Source organism: Arachis duranensis, chromosome 4, assembly GCF_000817695.3.
Source record: "Arachis duranensis cultivar V14167 chromosome 4, aradu.V14167.gnm2.J7QH, whole genome shotgun sequence".
In the NCBI taxonomy this organism is placed as follows: Eukaryota; Viridiplantae; Streptophyta; class Magnoliopsida; order Fabales; family Fabaceae; genus Arachis; species Arachis duranensis.
In genome coordinates, this window is record NC_029775.3 from 109,690,271 (window position 1) to 109,706,412 (window position 16,142).

The following is a 16,142-nucleotide window of genomic DNA, read 5'->3' on the forward strand; positions in this document are numbered from 1 at the left end:
AAGTATTAAAAAAATATAGAAATATTTTTTTATATTATTGTATTTAAATATAATTGATAAATAAACAAAAATTTTTTATGAAATATTTAAATATAAAATTATTTTTATTTTTTTTAAATTAAAAAATAACTAAATATTTTTTTTTGAAGTTCATCCAAATCCTAAGTAATGAGAGGTAAAATTTACAAGCTGTTATTTCTTTCATTTTTTATATAAACACATAATTTATAACAAATATAACTTCAGATTAGACATTGTATCCATCAAACCACATTTTTATTATTCATAAATTTTTACAGATTTTGATTTTAATATTTTACTTTTTACATAAATTATGTAGTTCACACTTCATAGTTTCACAGGTCTCCAACTACTACTTTTATTCTTCCTAAATTTTGAACTTGAGAAAACCTATTCGTAAATGTAATTACTGATAAACATACCTAGGTTTTCAACACCAAACTTCAGATACTTTACAATGTTGGACGGAATAAGGATGAACATTTTTAAGTTTCCTTGACTTCAATAAAAGCTTATTTACTGTTAAAAGACTTAAGAAGATACAAACGCCATTAATCCCAAAAGCCATACACGGCCAAGATTGGCTAGTCTAAAAACTTGTACATTATTTTGTTTTGGGTCAAGCTAGAGACACCCAAAAATATTTTAGGACTTACCTTTTATTCTGGCTTTAACACACATAAGCCGCACAAACAAGACAACAGCTAACAAAAACATCATGCAGTAATACGAAACACAGGCAGAGAGGAATGACTGTGCGGAAAGACGGACAATTTTGGTATCGGTTGACGCATCGCGGCACTCATTAATTTCTGTGTGGCCTTTGTCTTGAAACCATGTGCTCTGATTTCTGCTCACAATGGGAAAGTTTGGACATAAGTATAGCAGTTAGCAAAGTGAGACACTCTTGAGGCTGCAGAATTATAGAAATTTTCTGTTATCCCCGCTTTTACATGGTATTAGCATTATTTTCCTGACTTTTTGTTTTGTTTAATTTTATCTTTATTTATATTTTTCCGTTGTGTGGATCATTGTTCCATGCAGCAAAATCTCGCAAGAGAAAAAAGACATAAGATGCAACTCACCTGCTCCGAATATGGCAAAAATTTTCCATCAAATGTCAGGACCACACGATCTTTCCCATCTACTCCCTTGACTTTGTCAACTGAGCAGTAGAAATCTATTGCTGACGTGCTGAAAATGAAAATTAACAAAAACTATTTGTCAGGCAGGGAAATCTTCTAAAAATAAAATATTCAGTTTGCTTTCCACAAGAATTTTATTATTTGCTGAGATCTTAAGCACGTTTAAGTGAAAATGTTCCATTATAGATTGTTGAATTTTGGCCAGCATGTAACCAGTAGAGGAAGGTGAGCCATTGGATGAAATCTCACACCAATCTCACACCATTAAATCATCATTGATGGCTAGGTGATGGCTAACAATCAGAAAAATTGCTGACCCCCTAGACTTTTCCGGATAAAAGGTGATAATAATGTATGTCATAGACTGTGAGTGGTAAACTTTCAATCTCCAAAAGAAAGAACTTCAAATTTCTTCACTTCCGACTTTGCTCCTTCAATTTTAACTTGCACTCTGATAACGATAAGAAAAGGAAGGGTGCAGGAAGATACGTTTAAGAACATATGAATGGACATGCAGGACAAAACAATAACCTGATATTCTAGGAGAAAGAGATAATGCTGGCTAACGAGGAAATAAGGAATACGATCATTAAATCACAGCATGTCTGTGTGTGATTAAGCCTTGCGAGGTTTAGTTCCCTCATCCGAAAATCATTCATAAGCATCCAGTTGTAACAAGCATAAGATCAAGGTTTCAATTAGACTATTAGAGATCATTAACCAGGACTCAGTTTCAGAAAAACCAGAATGTCTCTTGGTGTCTTGTCTGAAATCCTCCTAACAAGACATTATTAATAAACACAATTTAACATTAAACCTTTTAACAATAGAATATTCCCATTAGCTTCGGAATAAAACTCTTCTCTCATGACACTTCTAAGGAAGACTGAAACTCATTCTTTAGATTGTAAAAACAGAAACAACCATTTTTTTAGTTAAAAAAAAAAATTAGTGCTTCCAATTAATTTGGACTTTTGTGAAGTCCAAATACTCATTATTTTTAGAAAAAGTCTGGCCAATAACTTTATTAAATTTTGGCCAGCATGTAATTATGCAAAAGGAAAATGAATAATACTACATTATTTAATAAAATTTCACACCATTAAAAACATCATTGATAGCTACTTAATGGCTACAAGTTATAAAATTGCTAACCCCTAACATTCCTCTTATTTTTATTCCTGAGTAATTTTTTATTGTTAATAATTTTTTAAATTGAAATTTATTTTTGAACATTTAGATCATTGATTCTGGTGCTATAGATAATATTTTATTAAATTTATCTTGGTTCATCTTTTACACTCAAATTTTTTTTATTATTGTTTATTTACCAAATAGTATTACTGATTTCTATAAATGCATTGTTCAATTTTCACCATCTTTAATTTTTCATGATGTTCTTTATTTACCCTATTTCAATTTTGATATTATCTCCATTTCAAAAATTACTTCCGTATTCAAATGTACACTCACCTAGAGGGATTATATGTCCTTGAAGGCAACTTCACTAATAATTCATTCACTGCACATTCTGTAAATTCCATCCGATTTTCACCCATTATACCTTTAAATATATAGCATTTTCGTTTAGAATATTTTTCTAGACAAAAAATTAACCATTTACATAAATATTTTTCTTTTATTTCTATGCATCATGATGAAACTTGTGACATTTGTTATCTTTCTAACAAAAAAAACTTTCATTTTCTCAAAACTTTAATAAAGCTAATATAAGTTTTGATTTATTACATTTCTATTTCTAATCATAAATATTTATTAATTATTATTGATCATTTTATTAAAATCAAAAGGAGAAGTGCAAAATCATATAAAGAATTTAATTAATTTAGTTGAAACATAATTCAACTCTAAAGTCAAAACTGTCAGTCCGGTAATGGACCAGAATTCATTTTATATGATTTTTGTGTTTCAAAGAGCATTATTTATCAACGTAGCTGTGTTGAAACCCTTCAACAAAATAGAAGGGTAGAATGCAAACATCAACATATTTTGAATATAGCTCGTGCTCTTATGTTTCAATCTAATTTACTATCATCTTTTTGGTCTTATGCTGTTAATCATGCTGTTTATTTGCTTAATAGAGTTTCATCATTTGCAATTAATTTTAAAACATCATTTGAGATTTTATTTAATCATCCATCAAATTATCATGAGTTTAAAATTTTTGGATTCTTATATTTTGTTTGAGGTAAATACCAAATCGGTACCCGAAAGATTCTGGCACTGACAAAATAGTACTTGACTTTTACTATTGACAAAATTTGATTGTCACTTGGTTTGACAGAAAGCTCAAGTTGTTGTGATGAAACTTCTTCCCATTTTTTTTTCTGACCAGCTAGCTGACATCTTCACTAAGCTTTTGTCTCCTCAATCATTCCATCTTAATTTAAATAAACTTGGTGTTCTTGATATTTTTCATCATCTAACTCGCGGGAGTGTATTAAATCTCTCTTCCACATTAGCTCATGACAACAACAAAAAAATTTCACACCAACCCATAAATTCAATCCAACAGAATACATAAATTTAGCCCTAATTTTAGCTTTTATAATTTTTATTTATTCTTACCTTATTTTTATTTGTTCTTATCTTATCTTTATTTGTTATCTTATCTTTATTGGTTCTTATCTTTCATAGGCAATGTTGTATATATATTCAATTTTATCTTTATAATTTTTCAATCAAGAAATATAAAACACAATATTTTTTATCTTTGTTTTTCTTATTCTGTGAGAATTTTATTACTACAAGATCTCTGGATCCTTTGGTTTTACCATCCAAAGTTTTTGGAAATGATTCATTCAATGAGATTTATGACATTGATTATCACTTTGATATTTCTTCTATGGAAAACACAGGTGCCTTTGGTGGTGCCAAAGAAGACAAAAGCCTTTATTAAGGAGGTGGTTAGACTACACGAATTTTCCAAGTCTGTCATATCGGATGGAAATAGGGTGTTCATAAATAAGTTTTAGTCCAAACTATTCTAAGCCGCAGGGGAAAAATTCAAGTACAGCACGACATTTCATCCATAAATTAATGGCCAAACCAAAGTAGTGAATCGCTGTTTGGAAACTTATTTGTGGTGCTTTGTGGGTGGCTACCCGAAGAAATGGATGGGAGTTTTGGTTTAATACCTCCTATAATGTCTCATCCCAAACAACACCATTTCAAACATTTTATAGGGTGCCAGCATCGGTTCTTTTCCATGGAGAGACATTTTACATCACATGTCGAGGAAGTGACAGCATCGATCGAAGTCAGGGATGCTGTTTTGGCAAAGCTAAAGATGCATTTATTGCAGGCACAACAGCAGATGGGCATCAAAAGGATGCGGAGTTTAAGCTTGGCGAGTGGGTTTATTAGAATTTGCAACCCTATCGGATGCGGACACTAGCTCGAAGGGTTAATGAAAAGCTGAGCCCGCGTTATTATGGGCCGTTTGAAGTTATTTGAAAAGATAGGGACGGTGTCATACAGGTTAGCCATGCCTCTAGGGTGCAGACTTCACCCAATCTTCCCGTTAGCAGGTTGAAAAAGGCTGTCCCGCCAGAGCAGCAAGTGCAGACACTTTCATTGGGTTGGCTGAGGATGGTGAGCTGGTGATGAGGCCTTCTCAGATCGTGGCATCGCGTACCGCAAAGGATGGGGCTTTGGAGTATTTGGTGTGTTGGGGGGGCCTCTCTCCTTGTGAGGACAGTTGGAGCGAGTGATAATATTGCGGGATACTTTTTTGGTGTTTCACCTTAAAGACAAGGTGATTGTTCAAAGAGAAATTATTGATAGAGAGACGCATACTACTATCAGGTTTGGGTTGTGTTACCAAAAGAGAGGTAAGTAGCAATTAAGTGGCAATTTAAAAGTTTTTAGCATAGTCTAACTAGCTGATATGTTATTAGACTCTATTCCTCACTGCCTATAAATAATTAGGTTATAGTTAATTTAGTTTACTATGCATTTTTTATTGTGAATTTTGTTAGAAATTAGAGAAAATTTTCCTCCCTGAGTTGGTAGTTCTAACTGTGTAGAATTTTATAGAAAGTGCTAATTGGCAATTCCCGTGCACCAATAAAACTTATCCGTTCTGCTAATGTTGGTTCTATCATAAAAAGCAAGGTTCTGAAATCGGTTCAAATCAGTTAATTAGATCGGTCAAACCATAAACCGACGAAAAAAATAATTTGATCAATAGGTATAATTGCCTGTTTTAGAAATCGCTTTCAAGCTGCTGAACTGGCTGAAAACCGTCCAATCGATCCGAACTGGAATCCAATCGGTTTTCACATTTGAAGCTTGAACAACATAGTTTCCTTCATTAATAAGAGAAAAAAAAAAACGGTAACCTGTAACTTTAATGGCCTAATCCCGTAAGGCCAGAAAATCCAAGGTTTAGTGGTTCCACTTCCATGCATCTTCTTCCTCGCACCCAGCCATTGCACATCCCTCTGCTATTATCTTGCCTCTCCTTCGTCAGAGAAGCCCGTTCTGTCATCATCTTCACCACTCCTTCCATTATCGTTTTTTTCTTTTTTTTTTGTTGGATTGTACCCGTGTTATCTTCCATCATTTATTGTTTTGTTGTTAACCTTCTGCCTTTTTTTAATTTGTTGCATGAAGTAGTTAGGGAGGACGACACAATGCCAAAAATGAGAAGGAGATTACTGAATTGGTATCAGGGTCCGTTTGGGAAACATCAAAAACTACTTTTTTTTTATTTTTGACTTATAAAAAGTTACATTAATAGTGTTTGGTACAATTTTTTAGATAAATTTTTAGCTTTTCAAAAAGTTATTTAAGAGCTTTTGAAGAAGTTAAAAAATGTGACTTCTCTTATTTTCAAAAGCTATTTTATCAATCCTATTTAATGCACAACTTTAATACAAGGATTTATATAATAATTTTTCAAACAAAAAATAACTTATTTAAAAGTTGTTATTAATAAAAGTCATTATATTTTAAGCTCATTTTTCAAAAAAACTTATTTAAAAAATTTAGACAAACTGACCCTTAGTGTATTACTGAATTAGAAAACTTTTTCCTATTATATTCATTGGATATCGAGTTAGGTCCAAATTTATTGTTACATTTTTTTTCCTTGTAATTACATTTTTTACATTAAAAGTTTTATCATTCACTTGTACCCCCAAAAAAAACATTTTATCACTTATATTTTTAAGGCAAAATAAAAATATTAATTTAAACATCAAAATTAAGGAACCTTTACATATTAAATATCGAGACAAATAATTTTAAAGAATAAAAAATATTAGTTATTGTTATTATTATTATCATTATTATTATTAAATGATAAATATTTTTATTGTTCGCTGTTTATTTCACAATATATATTATATAATACAATAATTTTATATATATTATTCATTTTATTTTAATATAATTTGTTTGATTACCAAATAAATAAATTGAACAGTTTAATTAAACTTTTGAATTGATAGTTTTAACGATTTAATTCAGTTTAATTTTTTAAATCTTATTTATATAGGATTGTGAGACTTAGTTAGTGTTATACTTTTAATTTTTGTATTTTTAGGATTTATATTAGAATATATTTATATTTAAATGTGTTTGTTTATAATTTTATACATAAATTTAGTATAACTCAATTATTTGGAATGAACTATGGTTGAACTAATTGAACCTATAAAAATGTAAATCAATAATTAAAACGGTTCAATGATTGGTTCAATTTTCATAACCTTGCTAAAAAAAATTCTAAAATCCTGATTTCAGAGTATATTACATCAGCACTTTGAAGTTTGAATTATTAATTTAAATTATCAGTTAACAATGCTTAATAATTTGTACGCTTCATATTGAAAACAAGGCGGATACAAAAATGTCCCAACCCTGATTGAAATGGCATAATCACAAGCATATGAATATCAATACATAATGTATTATCAGTTGAATATTCTCTCTAAAATAGAAACCATGTTTCAATAAGCCTCAACATATTTAGTGCATATTTTTATTTGTAACTGAATATATATAACATACATAGCCTACTGCGTTATAAGAAAATCAAAATTGATTTCAGCGGCAAGAGTTATTACTTATTAGTTTCAATTTTTCAATAAGGACCAATCTTGACAATAATTTAGAGAATTCCTTAGTCCTAACTCCTAATATCCTCTTTTTAAACAATAAGCTGTAAAATTGAATGGCGTAGCATATATGACACTGCGGCATAGCATTATCAATATAAAAAAGCATCACAAATAGAGTATAATTTGATCAAGCAAGAAAAATTTATAAAAAAAAAAAAATTCGAAACTTACATCCCATCACCAAAGTCTTCATTGGAAAGTATGAGGAGCCAATGAAATAATTATTAGTGTTACATTTTCCTATCAGCTGAAGTTTTTGAGATGAGTGGTATCATGACATGGTATTAAAGCGCTAGATCTGAAAGGTCAAGAGTTCGACCCTTAGTGAATGTTCATTTTATATTTCAATAGCCATTGTACAAATAGTCCATTGTCTCCCTAGCGGGATCCTTTCTGAATATAGTAAATGCACAAAAACCTAATTTATAACACCAAAATTACTGTCAAAAAAAAAATTAAATTATTAAACTAAATTTATTTTATGGTATTATATAATCATTTCAATCTTATTGTTAATATATAAGTAGCTATAGTAGAAGGTAGTCATTTTAGTTATCAAGAACCGAATCTTATTGTTAATATATATATATAGCAAATGTGTACCTACTGATATAACTCACTTAGTCACAATGATACATTTCATCAATTCATAGAAGGTTTATTTAGTTCAGTATTATGTTCTAACAAGTGTTATAAATTCAATTCTGTTGTTTTTCCTATATATGGTAACAAGAGCCATTCAAGATCCATGGCTGATGATTCTACTAACAACAATGATACTGAAGATCACAACTCTCTTGTAATCATGCAAGCTAACAACGTCAACGCTGCTGTAACAAAACCATTCAATACTCCTTTAACAGAGAAGCTTTCTGAAAACAATTTTCTTACTTGGCGGCATTTAGCAGCTCTCTCAATCTGTGGACAAGAACTCCAAGATAATTTACAACAAGAAAAGATACCTCACCATTTTGCAAAGCCTGAAGATGCAACTACTAACAAAGAAACAAAGAAGTACAAAGAATGGAGGATAGACGACTATAATGTGACTTCTTGGCTGTTTGCTTCGTTGGATGATTCCTTTAAACATTCAATGATTGGATGCCATTATGCTCATGAACTTTGAAGCAGGATCCATACATATTTTGCATCCTAGGCTAAAGCTAGGACATGCCAACTTCAACATCAACTCAAGACAATCAAGAAAACAGCATCAACATCAGAGAATTTCTTAGAAATCAAGAAGGTAGCAGATTCTCTTGCAGTTGTAGGTTCTCCCATCACTAATGCTGAATATAGAAATGTCATTTTTTAGATGGCTTGAACAAAGATTACCATCCCTTCATTACCATAGTCACAGCAAAGGATCCACCGTATACTATCCTTGATCTTGAAGCCCTTCTCATGGCACAAGATAATATCATCGAAAGACTCAAGAAACCAGATATGTCCACTACACAGGTTCAACTATCATAGGCTGCAACTTTCAATACAAAACTGTCTGATTAGAACTCATCTCCTTCAAACTTTGGCCGTGGTAATTTTAGTATGAATAATAGAGGAACTTTTGGTCAAATGGGGAGAGGAGGTCGCTTCATGCGTGGAGGCAGAGGTGCTTGGAACTCTAATAATTGTTTTCAATGTCAAATTTGCGGCAAACTTGGCCATGAAGCAAGTTACTGCTACCATCGATTTGATCAAACATTTGTACTTGATCAGCAAAATGCACCAAACACAACCAAGCATAATGCTTTACCCCCACCACCTTCCTTCCATAATCCAAGGGCATTAATTGCTGCACTAAACTCTGTTTCAGACTCAGGTGCGACTCATCATTGTACACCTTCTAATCTTCAATAATCTTTTGAATACAATGGACAAGAATAGGTATATACAGGTAATGGAACAGGTATGGACATTAAGCGTATTGGTAATTCTTTCATGCAATTCTCTCCTACTTACAAGAAATATAAACTGTATGATTTGCCTCTAGTGCCTTCTGTTATACAACCTAATTGGTTAAATCATTGTGTGTATTTAGAATTGTATCACAAAAGGTTTGGACACCCTGCCCTACCTATTGTACAATCTATTGTTTCTAAGTGCAAGTTGCCAATTAATAAAACTATTGATTCCCACTCTCTGTGCAAGTACTGCTCTATGGCTAAATCACATAAGCTTCCATATTCTTTATCTGCACATGAATATACTACACCATTATCTCTTGTAGTGTCGGATGTTTGGGGTCCAGCATCCTTAATATCTAAAAGTGGTTATCACTACTATGTCTCCTTTATTGATGTATATTCTAGGCATACAAGCATTTTTCTTTTAACTAACAAATCACAGGTTCTTAATGTCTTTAAGCACTACAAGTCTTTTATGGAAAAACAATTAGGATATTCAATAAAAGCTCTTCAAACTAATAATGGCCAAGAGTACCTTTCTAATGCTTTCAAGAGTTTCTTAGCAATGAAGGAATTCATCATTGTTTAACATGTCCTTGTACACCCCAACAAAATGGTCTTGCTGAACGCGAGCATCGCCATATTGTTGAAACGGGTCTTACCTTGTTAGCTACTGCTGCTCTTCCTTTAAATTTGTGGAATGAAGCCTTTTCTACTATTGTATTTTTTATTAACAGAATGCCTTCTAGTGTAACAGCTAATAAGTCACAATTTGAGATTCTATACCACCAAGTTCCAGATTACAATATGCTTAGAGTGTTTGGATGCTTATGCTTTCCACACTTAAGAGCATATAATCAACATAAATTGGAAATGAGGTCACAACCTTGTGTATTTTTGGGATATTTCAACTCAGAAAGGTTATAAGTGTCTTGATAAGAATGAAAAAATTATTATCTCAAGAGATGTCATCTTCAATGAAAATCAATTTCCCTATCAAGCTATGTTTCTTACTTCTTCTGTTAATACTAACTCTAACACTATTGAGCATGTTACAGAATTTCTACCATCTATTTCAGTATTACCACCATCTGCGGTGTCTCTTACAAATCATATCTCTTCATCAGCATCTACTTCTATGCCTCATGGAGAGTCAAGCAATATGATTTTCATAATGCATTTCTCAATGATACCTTACATGAAACAATCTACATGTCTCAACCACCTGGCTTCATCGATGAAAATCCTCACCTTGTTTGCAAACTAAAAGAAGGCAATCTATGGTCTTCGACAAGCTCCACACGTGCATGGTATTTGACAATCACAACTACTTTAAAAGGTTTTGGTTTTAATTGTACTAAGTCCGATCTATATTTCTTTACTCGCTTTACTCATAATTCTGTTACTTATATTTTAATTTAAGTAGAAGATATGCTTGTGACAGGGAGCAATGAAGTTGAAATCTCTAATGTTCTTAAACAACTGCATTCAACTTTTTTATTAAAGGACCTTGGTGATTTGAATTTTTTCCTTGGCATTGAATCTGTTAAACACTCAGACACATTGATATCTCTTAATCAATCTAAATATATTCATGAGTTGTTAGTTAAGGCAGGTATGCACGAATCCAAGCCTATGTGCACTCCCATGGTCAGTACATCAAGACTTACATCTAACTCTGGGGAACCGTTTGAAGATCCTACCTTATTTTGATAAATTATTGGAGGCTTACAATATGTAACCATCACACATCCTAATATTTCCTTCTCAGTTAACGACGCTCCTAAACAAGAATATTTGGCAGCAATAAAAAGGATGCTCAGATATAGCATGTACGGTTGAATTCTCTTTGCAATTTTTTTTCAATCTAATGATCTTTGTTTGACTGCATTTTCAGACTCCGATTGGGCTACAGACCTAGATGATCGCAAGTTTGTCCCAGGATATTATGTCTACTATGGTTCCAACTTAGCGTCCTGGAAATTCAGTACATAAACAACTGTGAGTAGAAGTTTAACCGAAGCAAAATTCAGAGCTATGGCTGTTGTCTTCTCAGAACTCATTTGGATTCAAACACTGTTGGAAGAATTAAAACAACCTTGCCCTTCATCCCCAACAGGTTTTGCAATAATATGTCAGCAGTATTGCTAGCATATAATACTATTCTACATAACCGCACGAAACACTTTGAGCTTGATCTTTACTTTGTTTGGGATCGAGTAATTAAAGGCCTCCGCGGTGTAACTCATATTCCAGCACATGAACAAGTAGCAGATGTGCTCACAAAACCACTAACCTCCCCTCTGTTTGATAAGTTTCATACCAAACTCAGGTTGTCATCCAAGCCACCATGAGTTTTAGGGGGATGTTAACATATAAGTAGTTGTAGTAGAAGGTGGTCATTTCAGTTATCGAGAACTGAATCAAGAAATATGCCGAGTATAGTCAGATTTAGTGTCTTAAGTTATCATTGGCTTTACCGACGGATTTATGGAAGTTTTTTGTGATAGAATTTGTTACGACAAATAGTTACTGACGAATTAACTCTTCTTACGGTAAATTCGTGGGTAATACTTGGAAGAAAATGGGAGGAAATAGGTGCGAATTTTAGTTAAACGTTGCGCTTTGGTGACATGCAAGGAGTTACCATCGAATTTATCCAACGGTGAATCCGACGGTAAGCCCTAAAATTGATGGCACGAATGCTTAGGGGTGTCCACGGATCGGATCGGATCGGATATGGCGAAAAATTCGATCCGATCCACACAATTCTCATCGGATCGGATCGGATACAATATCCGCATTTTTCAGTGTCGGATCCGATCCGATCCGATCCGCATACTTGCGGATCCGATCGGATCGGATTGCGGATATATCCGCAATATTAAGCTCATTTTTTAATTATCTTTTTAAGTAAAAAGTTCAATAAAAGATGTTTCTTTCACACTTTTAAACCTATTTGTTCCTAAAATAAATTTAATCAATTTTTTCCTAAATAACAAAAGTAAAATAATACAATATATAAATAACATGTTTAACAATTACTAACTAAATTACTAAAACATACAAACTAAGAGATAAGTAAATATAATAACAAAGATTCCAACAAACACTTCCAATAAGTGAAAACAAGTAAACAACAAGCACTAAAATACTAAAAGCCTCATTTAAAATAAAACAGCAACATAGTACCCCACTAAAATCTAAACAATCTGAATCTGCAAATGCTTTTCAACTATCAGCAGAAACAAAACAACTTGATCCAAGATTATTTAAAATAAAACAGTAACATAGTACCCCACTAAAATCTAAACAATTTGAATCTGCAAATGCTTATCAACTATCAGCAGAAACAAAACAATTTGATCCAAGATTATTTAAAATAAAACAGCAACATAGTACCCCACTAAAATCTAAACAATTTGAATCTGCAAATGCTTATCAACTATCAGCAGAAACAAAACAACTTGATCCAAGATTATTTAAAATAAAACAGCAACATAGTACCCCACTAAAATCTAAACAATCTGAATCTGCAAATGCTTATCAACTATCAGCAGAAACAAAACAACTTGATCCAAGATTATTTAAAATAAAACAGTAACATAGTACCCCACTAAAATCTAAACAATTTGAATCTGCAAATGCTTATCAACTATCAGCAGAAACAAAACAATTTGATCCAAGATTATTTAAAATAAAACAGCAACATAGTACCCCACTAAAATCTAAACAATCTGAATCTGCAAATGCTTATCAAGTTATCAACTATCAGCAGAAACAAAACAACTTGATCCAAGATTATTTAAAATAAAACAGCAACATAGTACTCCACTAAAATCTAAACAATCTGAATCTGCAAATGCTTATCAACTATCAGCAGAAACAAAACAACTTGATCCAAGATTATTTAAAATAAAACAGCAACATAGTACCCCACTAAAATCTAAACAATCTAAATCTGCAAATGCTTATCAACTATCAGCAGAAACAAAACAACTTGATCCAAGATTATAAGGCACTAAAATCTAAGATTGTTGAAAGAACATTGAGAATGAAGTTTCTTGCTACTTAAAAATTAAACTTGAGCCATCCCTTCTTAAATCAGCAGGCAGCAGCCATCAGCAGCAAACATGAATAATGTATTCCTATTAAAATAATACATATTGAAAAATTAGTAAAACATGTTAGAATAAATTGAACAAAAAACTGTCTATGTTATTATACACTAATACAAGTACTTAGTTATAAACTTATAATACCTAAGATGGTTCAGGAGGATGTAATTGACTTTGAACTTCAGGATCTCCAGCACTAGTAACTCCAGAAAATTCTTTTCAATTAAACAACCAAATATGTCAAAGCCAATGGGATAAAATAAAGAATAAAGAAGAGCGAAAAATAAATGAACCAATTCATTATATACCTGAATCAACCGCAGCATCTCCTTCATCAAGCTTAACCAAAATCTTAGCAGGTTTTAACCAATTTTGAGTACAAATTAAAGCCTCTACAGTAGTGGGACTCAAAGCACTACGATAAGGGTCAAGGACACGACCTCCGGTGCTAAAAACTAACTCGGACGCCACAGTAGAAACAGGAATGGCTAATATATCTCTAGCCATGCAAGACAGAACTTGATACCTCAGAGTCTTTCCTCTCCACCACCTCAGTATGTCAAATCCACTAAAATCTTCCGCCACTTCATCTTCCAAATACCTATCCATCTCATTCTTCTTGAGCTCACTTAACTTTATCCTTTGTGTTTGTTTCCACTTGCTCATAGGGTCTTCAATCATAATGCTATCAATGTCACTCGTGTCTAAACTAGAATTTGGTGTAGTATCGGAAGAAAAACTAGTATCTTGAGTATCTTCAGGGGGGCGAGGATTCCATATGGTATATTGCTCAAACAATTTAGCATTAATATCCTTCAATTTTTTGAAGATCCTTGAAGACTTTTCACCTTCACCATACATCTCAGACAAAGTGAACTGAATATATTCCAACTTATAACGGGGATCAAGGAACACAGCAACAAGCACTAGATAATTTAAATATGGTTTATTGGCTTTGTCACTTGAAGTGAAAGAGGAAGAAGAGTAACGGTGATCAGAATCATCCTAATACTTATCAAACTTAGCTTTCATAGCTGATGCCATCTCACGCAACACCAAATCATCACTTACAATCCATTTATTCAAAGTGCATAATATCTTACACAATACATGAAAAAAGTATTTGAGGTGACATTCAAAGAACTAGAGAATGAAAGAGTTGCATGATAGAAAATTTGCAAAAACCGCATGAAAATATGAGCTCTACTCCAATCTTCATCACTAGGAGGCCCCCCTCATCGTCAACATATCTCTCAAAATGAGCATCTTCTCTCGCAAGCTGAGCAAATGCCCTTTCAAACTTTTCAGCCACTTCCAACATCATATAGGTAGAATTTCACCTAGTTGGCACATCAAGAATAATCATTTGACGACTAATAATGTTTGTCTCAAGTGCGCACCTCCTAAAGGTTGCTAATCTAGATGGAGAGGACTTCACAAACTTACAGGAAGTTCTTATCCTAGCAATAGAAGAGCTTAAATCTTTTAAACCATCGCAAACAATTAAGTTCAAAATATGGGCAGCACATCTCAGATGGACAAATTCCCCACCCAACATAGTACAACCATTCCATTCTCACATAATTCTAACCAAAGTATTCATAGCAACAAAGTTGGCGCTAGCATTATCTACAGTTACAGTACAAAGCTTCCGAATACCCCAATCTTTCAGGCACTTCTCTAACGCTTTTCCTATGGTAGGACCAGTATGATCAGCAATCAAGTTAAAAGACAATATTTTCTTATTCAACGTCCATCCATCATCAATGTAATGAGCAGTTACACACATATAGTTCATGTTTTGAACAGACGTCCAAGTGTCAGTGGTTAGGGAAATCATCTGATGGTTCAACTCTAAGAGGGATTTAAGTTTGGTCTTTTCCTCTATATACAATTGCATACAATCTCTAGCAACTGTCTGACGACTTGGGATTTTAAATTGAGGTTGCATCTCACCACAAAAGTCCCTAAATCTAGTATTTTCTACAAACTTAAATGGGAGTTCATCAATTATTATCATCTTACAAAGTGAAAGCCTACACCGCTCCTGGTTAAAGTCTACTGCCTTCAATGTTGGTGGCTCATCTAAATTAGAATTTGTTAACACAAGGGTTTTTTGTTTTTTATCAACTTGATTATCTGGGTTCTTCGCACAAGTTCCAATGTGTTTTTTTTATAGTAGAGGTGCCATCCCTACGACTATGACATTGTAACCATTTCAAGCAATGTTTACATTGAGCTTTAGTTTCTTCTGCATTTTTTTAAAGTGATCCCAAACAATAGAAGGGGGCCTGCTAGCCTTTCGTTTACCTGGCTGGCCTGTCTGTGTCTCTGTCCTAACAGTAGGAGCATCACTTGAGGCTGGATTAGTCACTGATTCTCCTCCCCTTGCTGACTCAGAAGGTGTCGATGCAGCAACATTTGGTGGAGTAGGAATGCTCCCTACCTCAGATCCACTTGTATTGTTTGTAACTGCTTGCCTATCAGCCATTTCAAGCAACACAATCCTGCAAGAAACATCTCACATAATTACATAAATCATATAAACATAGAATAGAATACCAGCATCTCACATAATTCATATAAACAATAACATGAGCAGAATTCTTTAAAAAACACAATAACAGTAAGGGTAATTACAACAGGTTACTATTATGTATTGAAAATAAGTCAAAAAATCGAGTCCAAACACAGAATAGAGAAATAGAGCATTTCAATTCAGCAGGTTACTCATGAAAATTACCTGAAGACTAAAGTCCTAACTCCTGAACGCGGCGATGAGATTAGGGCCTAGGGGTGAGA

General features: G+C 33.0%; 2 long non-coding RNA genes across 2 annotated transcripts; both read right to left on the reverse strand.

Annotated features, from left to right (window-relative positions):
- Positions 1-450: 450 nt before the first annotated feature.
- On the reverse strand, positions 451-7,513 carry LOC127746811 (uncharacterized). The gene is made up of 3 exons (XR_008008621.1): positions 7,487-7,513; positions 1,107-1,215; positions 451-871 (listed from the first exon to the last, which is right to left on the reverse strand). It is a non-coding gene; the product is annotated as an uncharacterized LOC127746811 (long non-coding RNA).
- A 5,431-nt stretch (positions 7,514-12,944) lies between these two features.
- On the reverse strand, positions 12,945-13,780 carry LOC127746504 (uncharacterized). The gene is made up of 3 exons (XR_008008160.1): positions 13,649-13,780; positions 13,485-13,555; positions 12,945-13,370 (listed from the first exon to the last, which is right to left on the reverse strand). It is a non-coding gene; the product is annotated as an uncharacterized LOC127746504 (long non-coding RNA).
- Between the last annotated feature and the right edge of the window lie 2,362 nt (positions 13,781-16,142).